At 39.6% G+C, this 16,560-nt stretch overlaps 1 long non-coding RNA gene across 1 annotated transcript in view; it reads left to right on the forward strand.

The window, feature by feature from the left end:
• Window positions 1-1,878: 1,878 nt before the first annotated feature.
• The window catches only part of LOC104689368, a 30,544-nt gene continuing 15,862 nt past the window's right edge, over window positions 1,879-16,560 (forward strand). The window contains exon 1 of the long non-coding RNA XR_751772.3: window positions 1,879-1,981. This is a non-coding gene — a long non-coding RNA (uncharacterized LOC104689368). The remainder of the gene's footprint in view (window positions 1,982-16,560) is intronic.

Raw genomic sequence — 16,560 nt, forward strand, 5'->3', positions numbered from 1 at the left:
ATAGTTCACAGGTGCTCTGAGTGTTTCATCTTAGGGAGGGACTGTACTTGTCATGGCCAGTGAGGGAAAGCAGCCAAGAAAGTTTAAAAAAACTTCAGAAAACCCCAACTTTGTAACTTCTGTTTGGGAAATTAAATAGCCGTGCTCCAGTCCCGACCGTTTTGTTCTCAGAACGACTGCAATCAGTGTGCAAAAGCTCCTCATGCTGTGATGGGCTCCCTCCAGGAGATTTCAGGTTTTTGGAGCTGGTTCATTTGCTTTCATGTGTAATGCTTGATATAAAACCCCTACTGTCTACTGGTGGGTGGAGAAAAGCATCTTGAACACAGTGTGAGGGTGATCCCGCCAGAACAGGCAGCAAAGCATTTGCATTTTAGGGGGAAAAATGCTGAATTTTTCCACTTATAAACGTGTTTCACTGACATCAGTCCACCAGCAGGAGATGCTTGTAACCCCATGTCTCCCCTTGTCATTGAAGTCCATTATTTAAATTCTGCTTTTTTCCTTCCAGAACTTCTTATTCTTGCTAATTTCTCTACCCATTTCTTCTTTCATTTACCTTTTATGCAGGACTCAACGGCACTGGGCTTTTGACTGAGTACTCGCAGTATTATTTCTCCAAACATTGGTAGAAGCCTTATAGGGAATGTGGTTTCTGTGTGTTGATTGGGTTTCTGGGATGTCCTTTTTTGTGTTTTGATTTGCTTAGTTTTTGTTTGTTTTCCTCTGGCAGTACAAAAATCTGTTCAAAATTTGTTGAGCTCAATTTTTGTTTAAATCCATCTGTACAATCACCACCTCTCCTAGGTGTGATATTATTTACGTTCTAGTTTTTAATGGGAGGCCTTTGGTAAAGGTTTTGTTTGTGTGCGTGTGTCCCTCATTATTTTGGGAGGCAGAGCAAAAGAATAAAATTGTGTATACACAATTCTTCACTTAGAAACTGCTGTTGAAGATTTGCATTCATAATTACCCTGCAATCATGGATGAACTCCAGGGTAAATTAGCATCTGCTAGTGAGAATTTAGGAGACTTAACCCCCCCATCATGATTGATTATAGAACAGTCTCTCAAATTCAATAAAATTTGACCACCAATTTTTTTGTTTGTTGTTGAAGCTGTGATTTTTCAGCTTGGATTGAGATCCAGCAATGCCTGGCTGTTAATCCAGGCTGTCCTGCTGCCCAGCCTTGACCTCTTGCTCCTTCCCATTATCCTCCTTTCCTCCTCCTTGGCACACAAGTGGCACTGCTTACCTTTCCTGACATGTGGTGCTGTGGCCAATTAAGATTTGTAACCTCTGAAATATTTCGCTGACAGGACCTGGGGAGGCAGAACTGCTGTTTTTTCAGCCTTGCATGTACAAACTCTGCTGTTTAAAACCCAGGATCTTATAGCCAGCATTTAATTGAGTATTTCTGTTTTCTTTTAGACTGGTTCAAACAGCTCAGGACCTTGGTTTCAGTATTGTGACTAGATATTATGCTAGGCTCTGAGTGCTACTAAGAAGGTAACTTCAAATGCCATTTATTTTGCTGAATTCAGTGGGAGAAAAGCTATGGTGCTACGTGCTCTGTGTATTTTAAAGGAATATATTGTACAGCAAAAAAAAAAAAAAGTGTTTTTCCCACTTCAATTAAGGGCCAATGAGCACAGTGCTGTGCCAGCTTGTGATTTACTGCTGATCCAGCCTCCTTTTGTATTTTGCCACAAATACTTGAAGAATTTCAGCTCTTCTCCAGCATTAGAACAGGTCCATCCTTCCCCTGCAGGATATTTCATTAATTGCAGTGGTACCCTGATTACCAACATGTTCATTCATCATTCAGGACTTCAAAACGTTTCTTTGTTTTGTCTTCCAGGTGTTGTAGCCAGCCCTCAGAAGGGTCTGTCCTTGATGCTGTGGAAATGGGAGCAAACCTTTTGATCTTGTTATTGTTGGTGCTTCAGGAGAAGGTGTCGAACGCAAATTCAGAGCAAAGTAGGTGTGAGAGGAGTGAGGGAGGGAAGAGCAAGCTGAGGTGAATAATTCACTGAGCAATTAGGAGAATCTGAGGGCTGAAAGATGAGTCAACACCATGAGCTGTTTTCCTTAGGCTTGGAGAGAAGCACCTGTGAGCCCTGGCGCCGTTCCTGACCAGGTCATGTTTGTCCTGCTGCTGCACCATCCAGCTTGCAGTTATTTAATCCAGTTTAGAGAAAGGAAGTGAAATGTTTTAGCTGGTTTCCTAAGGAAATGAGGCTTAAGCAGTCACTCCACATGCCAAATTTGACAGAAGTTTGTGGAAGTCAGCATCTGGGATCCAGAAGAGAGACTCAATTCATGTTGATGCTAGGCAGAAGCAAGGCAGTGGTCATCAGGATGGTTGGAATGCACAGAGCTGGACTAGTCACAACAAGCACTGTTCCTTGCCAAAGGAGCCAACAAGCCCAAAATTTTATGTAGTAGGGGAAGGAAATCCGAGTATTGAAGAGGAAAAGCCAGGAGGGAAGGAGCTGGGATTATGACAATCACAGAAAGGATGAGATGAGGCCGAAAACCATAGGGTTGGGCTAGGAGATATATAAGAGGTGTAAAGGTATTGTGGTGGGGGTGACAGAAGACCTGAGGAAACAGAACTCCATAGAAAACAAATTTTCTACAGCTCCACATTCTGCAGCAATGCTTTTAAATCCTGAGACAGTGTGAAAGAAGAGGAGAATCAATATTAGCTGATAATGTTCCTGCTTATAGGGGATTTAGAGGGGAACTGAGAGGAAAAATTTTTTTCTTGGTGATGCTAAGGCCAGCTGCTTGTAGGACCATGGGTTCAAGATGCTTGAGGTCAGTTTCCAAGTTACTGGGGCATCTAATTCAAACAACTCCTCCATAACTTGAAAACTTAATCACCTGCAATTTAGATTGGTCCATTTTATTTGTGAACTTGATCTCTCATCTCCCAAGCACCATCTGCTGCAGCACTAGAGTGATGTACACATCGCTGCATTTCAGAGAGATGAGGGATTTGGCATGAGGCAGTGAGAGGAGATTGAAAAAAGAATGCAGGAATGCATAGGGGACCACGTACAAATCATGTGTGATGAAATAACACTGCCCTGGTAAATAGAGATGGCTTCAAGGAGTGAGAAGTCAGAGCTTCAAACAGCAGAAACAGTCCACGTGAGGTAGGTGAAGGGAAGATGAGCATTTCTTGGATGGAGAGGGAGCAATTCTGGCAGCAAAGGCAGGCCTGAGTGGGTAATTGAAATGTGCTGCCGAGCACACAGAACCAGCCAGGGGATGAGGCTGAGCTCTCTGTTGTTCTGTTTTCTTGTGAGGTGACAGAAACAAATCTATTGAACTTGGAGAACACATTTAAGTGCCTTTTGAATATTTTTCTGTTAATGACTCTCCTGGCAGTCCTTCAAAATCCATCAGCTTGTTGGTTTAAAGAGCTTTTTTATTAACACACTCTCCTGAATCACTTTCTGTTGTTCTCTTTCAAAAGGTGGGGGGAAAAAGGTAAAAATATATGAATTAAAACCCCCTTGGTCTTTCTAAGAGGAGGAGGATTTGCCATCTGTGCAGGTGATAGATGAATTTGAAATATGATCTCTTAGCTCTATGGCAATTCTGAACACCTTGATAGGACCCAACCATTTAACATATTCCTACTGGTACAGAAAAGCAAATCTTTTTTTTCAGCTTCATGTGTTTGAAACTGCAGCTTAAGTAGTTTGCCATAAAAGCAAGAAAGTCTTTTAAAAAGGGATGTATTGTTGAACAAAAAAAAAGAATTAATAAACTGGAGGTGAAGTCCGTGTGCAACCTATTAAATTATCCACAATTTAGACTGTGTTCTCAAGTTTTACACACCAAAATGTCTAACCTTAGACGTGCAATGTAATCAGCAGGTCCCCAAACGTGTAATAATGTTCTTCATAGGGTTCTTCTTCTTGTTTGCACAGCTGCCAGATGGTGTGTGCCATATCCCATTTCACCACGTTGTTATTATTATTATTTCTGTCTCAGGGCTGGTGAGTGCTGCAGGCCGGATGGGATATTTCACACTCGGAGCTCGTCTGTGAGTTTGAGCCATGTATTAACAAAGGTTGGATCTCTGGAAAGCCCCAGACTGGGCAAGAACTTCAGTTGTGGAAAGTGTCAGTTCTTTGGGGCAGGTGGTCTTAATGCCTGTCCTTGAAACTCCCAACAAGCTTAGCCCAGAGCCTAACTTTCTCCTCCTTCAAACCTCTCCTGAGTTTCTTCTTGTCCCGTTAAAAGCCCACTCTGTCAAAATCTGTCGTGGAATCACAGGATAAGTTGGGTTGGAAGGGACTTTTGAGGATGAAGCTCCCCTTACAGTGAGCATCTTCAACCAGCTCAGGTTGCTCAGAGCCCCATCCACCAACAGTAATTTTAAACTTGACGCTTCCATCTCTTAAAACTATCCATTTCCATCCTCACCTCTGAATTCCTTAATGATCTCTCTGTGTGTGCTGTCTGCAGCTCCTGCCCCTTCAGGTTCCCCTCACATTATCTCTAAACCACCCTTGCCTACATACTTCCCTGGAACTGTCCTGCCTGCCGCCCCTGGAGGTTTCCTCAGTGCAGGTTTTTGGGTGGCACCTTCATCTTGGCTCCACCTCTCCCCCACCCTTTCCTGCTGGAGATCCTCTCAGTGGATGAGACACGTTGTTTGCATGTCATCTTTGATATAACCCTAATTCTTGGCTGTGTGGGAATGGTCTCCAGACCTTCCTCCTAGAATCCCTAAATCCAAGCAGTCACATCTTTCCATCTTCTCCCTGGCCTTGATTGCTGCCACTGCACTTGGCTGGTTTGAAGTGCTGCTGCTAAAATAATACTGCATGACTTCCTTTCTTCTTTATATCATTGCTTCTCCTTTCTTAAAGAGTTCAGCTTGTAGCATTTGGGTGTTTTCTAAAATAAGTCCTTTTTCATAGCCTGCATGTGTGGGGACTCACACAATAGTAAGTGTCCACTGAACCAGAGGCAGAATCCACGTGGAGTTAAATGTACAATCCAAATTTCCCAGAAACAGGGAAAGAATGAATGAATGGTGTGCAAATCAGAGTATGGATGTTGCTGCCTTCCATTCCTGTCTATGTTGTAGCTGATCTTTATGATCTTAGGGAATTCACTTTCCATCTCTGTGCATGGTTTTTCTCCTGCACTCCGAGTTGCTTGCACAGCCCAGTCCTAATCATAGCAGAACATCCCAAAAGAAGGAGGAATGAGCAATGTTTACAGCTTTCCAGAGATGGTTTTCTCAGCCTCTCCCTGGTGTGCCTGTCTGTGCATGTCTCTGTGTGTGTTTGCTTTCACAGTCAAAAGCATTCTTGGCAAATGTAATCTCCAAGCGAAGAGAATGCTCCAGCTGTTTATCTATTATGCCTTTTGGCACCAGGGAGCCAAAAGCTGGACTCCACAATAAAGCAATCACTTGCATAGAATTTGGCCAGCTCTAATGGGAAAGGAAGGCAACAGCTATTTTAAAATATCTATTCAGTAGATTAAAAAAAAAAGTTTTATAAAGTACATATCTTATTTTGTGCATGAGCAGGGTCTGTCCAACAGCTGAGGAATATAACTCCTTGAAAGAGTTAGAAAGTAGATAATAAAGACACATTAGCCTAAGAAACAATTTTTTTTTCCTAGTAAACAATGAAAAAAAAAAGGCAAAAAGTGGACATGGGCTGAGGCTCATCTGAAAATGTGAGGCTGATTTCACCCATCATCAATTTCTTGTACTGATGCCTGTCACAGCCAGTGTTGAGCTGAGAGCAGAGCATCTCAATTCTTCTGCTTGTTGTCATCAGATTTCAATAATCATCCTTTGCATCCCCTGGGACAAAAGGGGGCCTGATTCCTTGCACCTTAAGTGGTAATTCTTTTAACAGCTTGTATGCTGACAGAGAAATGGGACCAATTTTTAATGTACCTTAGATGTAGTGTTAAAGTTTAGGCTCATTTTTCATCTGGTGCCAGTTTTGTTCTCTTCAAAGTCATTCCAGTGATCCTCACGGGATTGGTCTTTCACTTCATGTGTTGCATCCTCTTTTGTGTTTGTACAAGTGACAGGATTGTGCAGCCTAAGTCTCTTGATATGAATTAGAATTTAATAATCGTAACAGTTGCCTTTCCCTCCTTCCCAGTACTCTCCATAAATTTGTATCCACGAATTTCCAGATAATTGGGACAAATTATTTAAACATAATGCCATAATCTGGTCCCTAATTATAGCCATCAAAAAGGGCTAACATTCAAATTTTCAGGACCAGGAGTGGCTCTGCATCAGTACAGAAACTTCTCTTGGCAGTTGTTTTATGAGCAGATGTGTGTGTTCAGTTTCAGGTACTTTTATAGTTGTAACCATCCTGGGCAAGGCTGGGGGACAATTGAATGTGTACAATAGAAGGTGGCATTAAACAGTGAAAAAAAGCCCTGAAGAAGAAGGGATGAAAAAACTTTTCAATTTCCTTTATTTATTCCTTGGTCTCCCATTAATGCCAAATCTTCTCGTGAAATTACCACTGCAGTTCAAATTGCCAAGTGTTAATGAGAATTTGCAGTCAGGTGAGACTCAAGCCTTATATTCAGAGCTGAGGTGTAGCTGCAGGATAAGTTTGAAGGACCAACTTCTTCCCACTGTTTCCTTGCTGATTTTCCTAATTTTGGATCAGAGGGTCACATTTAGACTGGTAGTGGGCATAGGTGAAAAGGTGCTGGGGGATGGTTCTGTGAAGAGAAGGCATGGTCTGCCCTGTGCCAGATATGGAAACCAAATAGGTAAATATATTAAAAAAAAAAAAAAAAAAATTGAGCTACTCGGGTCTGCTGTGCTGTGAATTGAAAGAAAAATAAAACTTGACCCCTGGGTTGTGCCACAAAACAAATTAAAAGAGCAAATTATCCCCAAGTACTGTTAGGCTTATCTTGTACAGCATTAGCACTGAAATGCACAGTCAGAGCAGGCACAAATTGATTCATATTGTGGCTTATTTTCCCCCAGTCAATAAGGTTTGCATTCATTAAAGAGATATTATGATGGCTTTTAGCTATTTTGCAACAAGTCTGTTCATTCTGGGTAAGGATCCAAGCTTTAACTCCAGAACAGAGGAATTAAAGAAGTGATTTATTGATGGAGCTTTAAAAGGAATATCTTTCTGAGCCCTGTTCAAGACAAAATTCATAGACACGAGATTGTTACTGATGATTTTTGTGTGACCAAAGATTTGGAGCTCTCAATGGACCCTTGCAAAGAGTGTGTGCAGGGCCACCTCCCTGGCTGGTTTTCCTTACTGGAAGGTGAATTATCATCCTAATTTCAATGTTTGTAGCTGTAGCCCTCTAGAATAGTAACTGAACTTGAAATTATTGCTTTGTTCTTGCGTACTTTGCAGTTAATGTTTGTTTCTGTTAGAAACATGCTCTGTCTGTGAATCAAGGTGCTCTACTGGAATGCAGAGTTTACAGCAGAAAACTTCTGCTCTCACCCTCTAGTGCCCCATTTTAAAATTAATTGGCTTTTTTTCCCTTAGCATATTTAACAGTACTGCAATCCTTAGGAGTATCATGGTAATTTTTTAAAATTATGTGGAAGATTTAAATGATTACTTATCATTAAAATAAAAATAAATACCCCATACCATCAGAATGTCCTTGGAAGTTGTGGGAAAGATGGAAAATGACCTTAATATGTGCAAGTGTTGTGTGGTTGTCACTCTACCTATAAGGATGGAGAATTGGAGTTCGGGTTTTTTTTTCTAATTGAAACTGTTTTTCAGTCTCAATTTTGCCCAAAAAAAATTGATAATACAACATGGACTGGTCCCTTTCACAGTAAAACAAGAAAAAATGTGTTGAGAGGATTTTCTAATAATGTTTTTATTGAAAAATGTGAGGTTTCTGATCACTCACTTTCACAGGCAGATTCAAGTGTAACGTGCATGAATTGAGTCTACAGATATATCAAACCAAAAACTCTTCTTCCATCATTAATAAGTTGGGTTTGTGATTTTGAAGTATCCTGCCCTGAAACCAAGCCTGGAACCATAATTTCATTTTTCTGAGAACCCACAAAACGTCAAGAAATCCCAGCAGTTGGAAACAAAATAAAATATTAATGTATTTTAATATCTAAGTGACATAAATACAATTTATCACTCTTTGAATAAAAGCTAATGTTTAATGTTTATGCCTTCAGACAGAATAGTTGCTTTACTTCAAAGCTATGCACAATTCACATAGCCAGTGCATATCTTTTAAGGAAAAAAAAGAAGAAAGAAAATCTTGCTCTTCTGAGGGAAATATATTTACTTTGAACCATTATTTGACAGTTGAAAAATCTGCTCTATTTTTTTTTCTTAGTATAATTTTGCCATAAGAGATATTTCTAACTGGTAATGGTAAGTACAAATAGTTCAATGTGTGGCATAAATATGACTTTACAACATGTAGTTTTTGAGAATTATTGTAATGGAACACAGGATGAAGCCCTGAGGGTGAGCACTATAGAAAATGGTAAGAAGAATTCTGAAAAAAAATTTGGATTTCAGGAGGGTGCAAGTATCTATTTTTGTGCATGGGTTTGAAAATGTGAGAGTCGTAGAATCTCACTGGATGCAACAGTTTTGTCTTCTAACTGTGAAATTCTCAGAGCTTTTTTGCTTGTTGCTCTGCCTCTTATGGAAATGGTACTTTTCCCTTTTCAGATAATTTAGTTTGTGAACAGTTCTTGTGTGAGAATTGCTGTCCCCTCTTCCTTTCCCCATTTTCCCTGCCATAAAAAAAACATTCCCAAAGAAACTGACTACAACAACAGAGCAAACATTTTGTAAAGCACTCTCTTAAATAGATAATCTGCCAAAAGAGAGAAGAGGAATTTCACTGCCATTCCCTTGCCCCTGGTATGTGCATCACGGTAATCGCTGACCAATTTCTTGTTTTAAGTGTTTATTCCAACTGTTGTTTTCTCCAACTGTGTTATGCAGCCCTGATAGAGGAAAAAAGAGGAAAATCCTGGCTAGCCTGAAGGTGAATTTTCTCAAAAAAAAATCACTGCTCCCTTTTAAAAGCGCACCAAGTCTGTAAATGTTCTCCTAAAAGTTGAAAACTGTTTATTTGATGAGAATCCACGGCATAGCTGCCTGATTCACTTCCCAGTTCTCCACTGACCTTTTGACTTCCTTACTGCTGCACGACACAAATTGTGTGATCCTGTCTTCATGCTGTTTCTTTTTGTCATTAGCCGTGATTCATCTTCTCTGTGACTTGTCAAACTTGAGTTATTTTTAATCCTTTGCTGGGCCTCCCTAAAGGCATTATATCATATCTCCTGACACTGCACATGATCTCTCAATCCCTATTGTCCTACCCTGTTCAGATTCCTCGTGTTTATTTCCTACCCCTGATAGGCTTCCATCCATTACTGCTCTCTTTAATAAATCTGCAGTTTTTGACAATCTACAGCCACTTTCATTTTTCCAAACAATTTGTATGAACCCCTTAAACAAAATCAGTCACAGTAACAAATCCTTCAGGGCCTCTGTTGTTATCTTCTCATTTGGCAGGAGACTGTTCCAGAACACAATTTTATGGCAAAATATTTTTCAGACAGTTTACTTTTACCTCTCACTTCATTAGCCGGAGTAATATCTAGAAAAGTTTGCTACTCTTTTTTGCTATTTTGATTATTTCTGTCCTTTTTAAATGCAGGTTGTGCTTAGCTGGGGTTTTTTTAGTTATTTACTGGCTATATTAAAGGAGAGTTCCTTCTCTTCTGCCATGCCTACAGATGCCAGGAAATGTCCCTACGATGAGACAGGGGAAATTCAGATTTGATCTTAAACAAATTTTTTTCACTGTTTAGGTATTATGGGGCTACAGGGGCAGTTCTGGGTGGACAGTTGCACTGGATGATCTTAAAGGTCTCTTCCAATCTTGATGATTCTCTGATTCTACTGATTCAAACTTGCAATATTTAAGTTAAATTCAAATCTGTTTGCCTTTGTTCTAGAAGTGATGCTGGAATTAAGCTTAAGGTTTGTTTTGTTTTTATTGATAATGTAATAGTTACATTTTGCTGCTAAAAGCTACAAGAATTTTAACAATTCTATTAAAAGTAATCTTCATAAACCTCAGGAATTTGGGATATAATCTCACCTTTAAAAGAACCAAAGTACATTCAAAAACAGGAAAAGTACAGTTTAAACATCCAAGCAATTGTAATTCTACTGTGTCATGACATTTCAGTCCTACTTCCACGTAAATCACTGTTTTCAGGATGTAGAAAATTATATACGAGCAGTAGAATTGCTGACATTCTTGCATGGATTTCAAAAGTCACTTTCAGTGACACTTAGGATCTGCTTAACTCACTTGGAAGAACAGAAAATGGAACTAAAAAATAGAAGCTACTTTTCTGCTTCAATAGTCTCTGTTCAGAAATTGTTTCTCTATTTATTAATATTGTAGTAGGTTTATGAAATCTAAACAAGGAACAGTAAATTACTGATTTAAATAGGAATTAGTGTTTTGATAGCTGTGGAATATGTGTGCTGTCCAATGGAATGTGTGTAGCTCTGAAGAAAGTCATATTTTCCAAGCACCCATATAGAATTACATTGAATGTGTTTGGATGTGGGCCTGAACCAAAGTGTTTAACTGTCATGATAATATTTTTGTTGTTTTTCATTGTATTTCCTTGCAATCCTAGCAAGACTCAAATATATGCAACAAAGTTTTATGGTTTTGGTTCTTTGATTTCAAGAACGTGAATTAAAACTGTCTTTGTTATGGAATAACGGTGAAATATAAACTCAGGAAAAATCATGCTGAGGATGAGACAGGATATTAGCTTTGAAATTAATTTTGCAATGCCATGGGTTATCCAGAGTACAGAGAGCCTTCAATTTATGCTCATCTTTAAGTTACACTGGGAATTTGATTTCTCATTTCACCTAAGATGGGGAGCACTGATCAGTGGCTGTGCCTGGTGCTCTACAGTGCCTGACAGTTCTCTTTTGACTACAGACAAAATAAGTATTCTCTCTTACTGAGACCTAGATTGATGCTGGGAACTGGGAGGGGGAGGTCAGAAACCTGGTGGGCTGCATGGCCCCATATCCAACCCAAGGGCTCAATCTCAGCCCTGAGAGGTTCTTGTTCTCCTCAGCTGGAGATGGTCAATGGGTTATTGAACTGTCAAAATTTCCAGCTCCTGTGTGCTTCTGTCCAAGGGTATATGTCCAGCTCTAAAAAATAGTGCTAAAATCTTCTTTTTCTAGGTTGATTTCCAATGTCAGACAGTTTGACAAACACATCAGGCTGAAGGTAGATCTGTCTGCTTTTTATGAGGAAGTGGTTGTTGAAGGAAAGCTTGAAAAGCTGTTTTGGAGGGCAACGCTTTTGTTGCTGATTGAATTGAAAACTCAGATCTTTGAGTTTCATGTGTTCACCCAATATCCTGCCCATCGCTCTCGTTCAGGAAATAGTGGCTTATTTAAATATCTAGTATATTACATAGAGTAAAGTGAGTGATTTTACTTCATAAAACTAATGATATGCCCGGAAAAGATGAATTATTAGGTTTCCAAAACATGGATTAAAAGCCATGGAATTAAAACAAATAAATAAATCAGCAGTGATATTTACAAGGATTGTAAGCAGCAGGGACAGGTAGGTTTTATGGTGGGTTTTATGTTATTTTTTTAGGCTGCTGTGTGGACTATTTCACCACTCTTTGGCTGTTACAAGAGTGGGAGGTGGTGCAGGAAAGGAAAGACTGAACATTTATGGGCATGGATGCATTTACCTCTTGTTCTAAGGCAGCTGAATTAGAAGGAAATGAATGTAAAAAGGCTGATGATTAAACACTTCCCAAACCTGTGGAAAATGCTCACATAAACTTCTCGGTAGTAGTGGAATGAATTAGTAAAAGGATTTCCAGCTCCCAGCCAAGCAATAGGCAGCAATAAGTTTCTTTCCTATTAGTAAGAGGCTGCTGGGCAGAACATGATCTTAATTTTTTGGAGTGTTTCTCGATCATGTGAATTTATAGAGGAATACATCTTAGTGTTTCTGGTTCACATGCCCCGTCAGGAGTGGCTTACGAGTCTCAGAGCTTGATGAATATTCAGCTGGCCTTATCAGATCCTTTACTGCACTCTTTTGGAAAGCTTGTTGAATTTTATTCTGTACCTTTCCTGGTTCAGAGCTGATAAATGCTCGATATTGAAGTCATGTAAACAACGTGAATGTTTTTAAGGTTTTTCAGAGCTTAAACGCCCCATCTGATCACGTTTCACCCTTTTCCAAAAATAAACAGGATGCAATAGATTTTTATTATCTTCTGTTCCAAAACTATGTCAGATTAGCTGCAAAATAACTTTTGTTTGACAATGTTGTATAAATACTTTTTGCTTGAATGGTAGTGGTACCAAAAGATTTAAACCCAAGAGCTTTGAAGTATTGTCCAATTGTCTCAGTGTATACAGCATTAAGAAATGTTTTAAGTTTTGTAGCTTTGAAGGGTGTCTTAACATTAAGCAAAAGCTGGTGTGCTTCTGCACCACATGGAAATGAGGAAAAATTCAAAAGCACTTTTCCTTTTTGATAGTCCTTTATTGGGTGATGCTGAGTGACCACTTCAAAGATGAACCCCCTGCATTTGTGTGTTTGCACAGATCTTAACTCCGGCCCAACTGGGACCTAAGGAACTGATGCAATACAAAAATGACTGCTGGAGTTCTTGGGGAAAAGAGCCATGTTTTAAATCACACTTCTGTGAAATTGGAATCTTAGTCCCTTATTGTGAGAAATGATGGATTGTACGAGTTGCTTTTTACAAAATAGCAGGAAAGGTTATTTCAGAAAAAAGCAGAGAAAACTCAGAAAAGGGAAAGCCAAAATGTATCTTGATATCATTATTGAATTTGGTAGCAGAAAGAAGAAAAAAAAAAGACAAAACTAGATGTAAAAAAACCCAAAAGACATCAATAAGTCTTTGAAAAAAACCTGAAAGCTGTGTGGATTTGCAGCTTAAATAGAAAATCTTTAAAATATCCTTTGAGTTAAACCACATTGGCTGATCCCACCAGCATCAGGAGCTTTAATAAGATCATCAGTTTTCAAATCCATTGGCAGTTCATCAGGTTTCCTACTGGTGTCAGTGCAGTGGTGGTGCAGTGTATTGAAATTCTTGCACTATTCCCATTCCAGCAGTTTACATTTATTCCTGCATTTGCAGGGGTAGGGACAGTTTCAGGATGGGTCTTTAGCCCATATAAAGCACTTCAAAGGAAAATCACTTAGAATGAGCCATCCTTTTAATTTTGTCACTTTTTGCAATGAGGGAACTTTGGAAAAGAAGCCTGAGGATGAAAGCAGCAAATAAAGCTGTGATAAAAGCCTTTAAATATTCACCTGCCTTTCAAACACTGCATGCTCTGTGACCATTGTCTTCTTACCTCGAGATACCATTCATCTCTGGGAATTTTTACCTCAAACTTTATGGAAATGGAACAAAAAAGTTGAAGGTTTTGAGTAATATCTGGAAGTATTATTTTAAGGGAATGTTGAATTTGATAAAAAGGGTTTTTTTTTTCTTTTGAGTGGTTGAAATATGATTACATTTTACAGAAATGCTCTGTAATAAGTAAAGTAATAACTTTAAAAAGTTTATTACATTTTCTGGTAGTCTCAAAAAAAAAAAGAAAAAAACTCTTAGAAACTTTTAGCAGTGTGGGATAATAGATATGCTCATGATGGGTAAAAATGACGAACAGAACAAGCAGGAACAAAAGTACTTTTTGTGCTTGAGACTCTTGGATGGAGTTTCAAAGCAGTCATATTATTCCTAGATTATAAACATTCAATAACATCAAAGAATACATGCTCAGCATATGGATACATACATTCATTATAAATAATTTATTTTCTTCCCCACTGCTCAAATATTATTTTTTAAAAAATTGTTGAACTTTTATTTAATTCTGTGAAGTGTTTCCTTTTTTTTTTTTTTTTTAGAAGTGCTTGTGAAATTTATGCCAGATGGAGGGCTTACAAAAATATCTGTGCAGCATGGTAGCCACTGCCAGTGATCCAGAAGTGCTCAACTCCATTAATCTCACATTAAAGCTATAGATAATTTCCTACACAGATAAAAATGACAGGCAATATAAACTCAGAGCAGTCTTACCAGAAACAGAGACTTTTGCATGGTATTTGGTTTCTCATTGCTTGTTTTTGCATCCTTCCCAAAAACACATGAATTTCAGTGGTCTAAGACTTTGTGCCAGTACATAGAAACCAGTGGAAAAAAATTCCAAAGGGAAATTTTGTTTGATTTTTCTGGATATTTATCCTGTGCAGAATTTTCTGTTCCCCAGGGGCTTTCTCTTTTAAGTGAAGCTGGTCTGGTTGAGGGGTACAGATTTCCTGTCCTTGTCTCTGTAGGTTTGACATCACAACAGCTCCTGGTGCTTTCAAAGAGAGAGAGAGGGTGGAAAGCCCAAAGAGACTCAGCCCCTGCATCCCAGCTGTGCTCCTGACTGGCTTTTTAGGGAAAAGGAGATAAAAGAGGCCTGGAAACGAGGGGCTCTCATGGAAGAGAGGAAGGGAGCACGAGGGAATATCTCAGAATTATGGAGCTCCTCCCATGCCAGCCCCGGGGTGCCATCAGCAATGATGGTACCACCACGGTGGGGTGGAAATGCACGACAAAATCTTTGCTCTCTGCGTGGGGCTGTGAGAGATGCCTGAAGAAACCTCTGTCCCCAAGCACTGAATTTTATTTATTTTTAATCTGGTTTTTAGGCCAGCATCAGCTGCCACGTCCTGGTTGGGCTGTCCTTTTCTCTCACAATTAATAATTTGATGAGATCCAGAGCAAAAGTTCTGTTCACATTCGGGAGAGGAGCATGAAAGTGCCTTTGCCAGTATTGTGCTTTCTGGGTGCTCTTCTCTTAGGTGGGCACTGTGCATAGAGAACTAATTTGGCTTCTACCTCATTTCTAATTTCTAACTCTTAGTTGAAATGCTAGATTTCCTGCATGACAGGCCTATCACTCTGTCCTGGATTCCTTATTTAACTTGTCTGAAACACACGCTGTCTCCCTTTTCACTGTCTTTTGAAATATCGCCCTTTTAATGTGAAGGGGCTGCTTCTAGGGGGAAACTTAATTGCCTTTTTATTTTCACTCTTTTTTTTTCCCCTGAAAAAGGGAGAGCGTTCTCTTTGATTTTGCTGCCTTTGGACGCTTCAAGCAGCTTGGAGTGAGAACATTTGAAGCGATGTATTGACGTTTCAGATGGATCACTGGCAGCCTTTCATGGCTACCGGTGCCAAGCTGTGGTTTGACAGAGTGGTCTCCACCGAGTTGCTTTGTAAAAACCGTGTTGTGGTGTGAGGTGTTCTCCTAATATTTCATATTTAAAGCCAAAATAAGTACTCAGAGAGAAGTAGCTAGAGATTATTTGTGTGCACTGAGGTTAGGAAAGGTGGGCCTGCAGGTGGAGGGGGATGATTTGTCTCTGGAGAATGTCCTGCTGGTTTGGAAGAGCAGTTCCCTGCTCCACACCATGAGACACACAGGTGTCCCCAGGCTGTGTGCTCCTCTCACTCTGTCCAGGGTGGGAGCTGATTTTCAGTGTTCAGCAGGTTCTGTGTGTCATGGGCTGAACTGGTGATCTTGTTGCCACCTGTTTCTGACCTGATTTTGGCCAGGATAAGCTGTTGCATAGTTTTCCCCCCCACTTAGACGTGGCACCGGAATGTGCCACTTCCTTGGACCTCATTGTTGGATTCAGTCTATTTTCAGTGTCAGGGATTTCAAGTCCTAATGTGAAAAGATAGTTTTGATTTTACTGTGAAAAGTGGTGTTTGAAGACAGCAGCAGTTTTTAAGAAGCAGAAGTTGGGAAAAAAATTAAATTACAAAGCCCCTGGGTGGCTTTATACAACGACTTATTTTGCAACTTTCCTTTTGGAGAGTATCACCACATCATAAAATTCATTTCTTGAGTTTATTTTTGCCATTTTTAGGCATCTGCCCATTGTACATGACATGCAGCTGACAGGGGAGAAGGAAATCAATAAGGGGAAGAGTAGGCTGTGTTCTTTCTGGTACCAGCTTGTTTTATGCATTCATTTTGTATCCTCAACCCTTTTTCCTTCTCCTGGAAGCTGCTGGCCCACATCAACCAAATCTCTTGGGAGCAGCAAGTCCCAAAATGATGTGGCTCCTGTGTCACCAGGGAATCTTCCTCCTTGAGAAGGAGGAGGGAGGGTGGCAGGAGGAGATAGTTTCAATGACAGGGAGAAGGAGTCCCTGGGCATTTTTTTGTTTGTTTATTTGTATTTGCATTTCGCATGGAATAACTGTTTTGGTTTTTAATGATGTGTGAGGAATGTTGCCAAAAATAGAAAACATTCATTTGAATTTTCAATGAAGCTGATTGTACCTCTCTTCCACTTAATTTCCATGAATATTCTAAGGAATATAAAGGGAATATTCACTGGAGCAATAAATGTTATGTTAATTCTGTGGGACAAAA

Source organism: Corvus cornix, chromosome 1 (genome assembly GCF_000738735.6).
Source record: "Corvus cornix cornix isolate S_Up_H32 chromosome 1, ASM73873v5, whole genome shotgun sequence".
NCBI lineage: Eukaryota > Metazoa > Chordata > Aves > Passeriformes > Corvidae > Corvus > Corvus cornix.